This window comes from Colobus angolensis, unplaced genomic scaffold (assembly GCF_000951035.1).
Source record: "Colobus angolensis palliatus isolate OR3802 unplaced genomic scaffold, Cang.pa_1.0 Scaffold3879, whole genome shotgun sequence".
Taxonomy (NCBI): Eukaryota; Metazoa; Chordata; class Mammalia; order Primates; family Cercopithecidae; genus Colobus; species Colobus angolensis.
In genome coordinates this window covers 1-1,571 of record NW_012117242.1, presented here as the reverse complement: position 1 = coordinate 1,571, position 1,571 = coordinate 1, and the positions used below count along the sequence as shown (strand labels likewise).

Here is a 1,571-nt window from a genome sequence, read left to right as displayed (position 1 = left end):
GGCTATCACGGCTCACTGCAGCCTCAACCTCTCAAGCTCAAGCGATCCTCCCACCTCAGCCTCCCTAGTAGCTGCGACTACAGGCACACACCACCATGCCCAGCTAATTTTTAAACATTTTGTGTAGAAACAGGATTTCACTATGTTGCTCAGGCTGGTCTTGAATCCTGGGCGCAAGCGATCCACCCACCGTGGCCCCCCAAAGTGCTGAGTTTACAGGCATGAGCCACTGTGCCCAGCCAAGAAGGTGTATCTTAAAGTGTGGCCAGATGCCCCTACAAAGGAGGTGAAGGACTTTCTGGGGAAGTAGTGCTCTCAGCTCTCAGACAAAAAAAAACAAAACACTGAAATGGATTCATGAGGCTCCAGGAGCAGTGGAAACAGTATAAGGAGATAATGCAGACCTATATCCAGGAGTACCCTGAGCCGAACATCTTTGAGGAGGGCCCCATCAAGTCCATCCTCACCAAGGCTGAACACCAGCTCAAGGACAAATTTGATGGGCGACCCACCAAACCACCGCAGAACAGCTACTCACTCTACTGTGGAGCTCACGGCCAACAGGAAGGACGTGCTCAACACAGAGCACGCGATATGCCGTGGGGCCAGCAGTGGAAGCTGCTCTCCCAGAAGCAGAAGGAAGCCTATGTGCGACCAGAAAACAAAAGATTATGAGGTGGAGCTGCTGCGTTTTCTCAGGAGACTGCCCCAGGAGGAGCAGCAGCAGGTCCTGTGGGAGGAGAGCGTGCTGAACATCAACAAGAAGCAAGCCACCCGCCCGGCCTCCAAGAAGCCAGCCCAGGAAGAGGGTAAGGAAGCCTCTGAGAAGCCCACATGGCTTCTCGGTGGATGGAAATTGGCAGTCATCTCCTGGAGTCAGTAGAAGCACTACAAAATCTGGCCAATGAGCAGCAAAAGCATATAAGGTGCACCTGAACCCCTGGGTTAAGGGTCTCTGTCCCCCAGTGGGCCGTTTTCATCTGCCCCCGGGAAAAGCGGCGGCAGCTGCAGGAGGAGCAGCCTGGGTTCTTGGAGAGCAAGCTGGCCTGCATGCTGGCCCGAAGGTGGAGTGACTTGTCTGAGAAGGGCAAGTACAAGGCCAGAGAGCAAGCCAGGCAGGGAGTGCCAGGAACTCAGCAAGCCACCTGAGTCACCCAAGAGAGCACAGGAGATCTGGCAAGAGAGCATCATCAGCAACTACCTGGCCTGCTTCAAGAACGACCAGGTGAAGGCCTCGAAAGCCATGGAGGTGACCTGGAATCACAAGGAGGAGAACCTGATGTGAATTGAGAAGGCAGCCAAAGACCAAAAGCGATGAGAGAGCTCAGTGAGATGCGGGCACTTCTAGCTGCTACAGACTCTTCCAAGATGATGAAATTCCAGGGAGGAAGCAAGAAGCCTTGTGAACCGGTACCAGAAATTCTTCCAGGAACTGCTGTGCAACAGGGAGCTGAAACACCTGCCACAGATGGAGTGCACGGTGGATGGAAATTGGCAGCCATCTCTCAGAGCCAGAAGGAGCACTACAAAAAGGTGGTCAATGAGCAGCAAAAGTGTCCAAGGTGCATCTG

The 1,571-nt window shown here is 53.8% G+C and overlaps 1 pseudogene; it reads left to right on the top strand.

Moving 5' to 3' along the window:
• Positions 1–239: 239 nt before the first annotated feature.
• Positions 240–1,562, top strand: LOC105520736 (annotated as a pseudogene).
• The last annotated feature ends 9 nt before the right edge of the window (positions 1,563–1,571 follow it).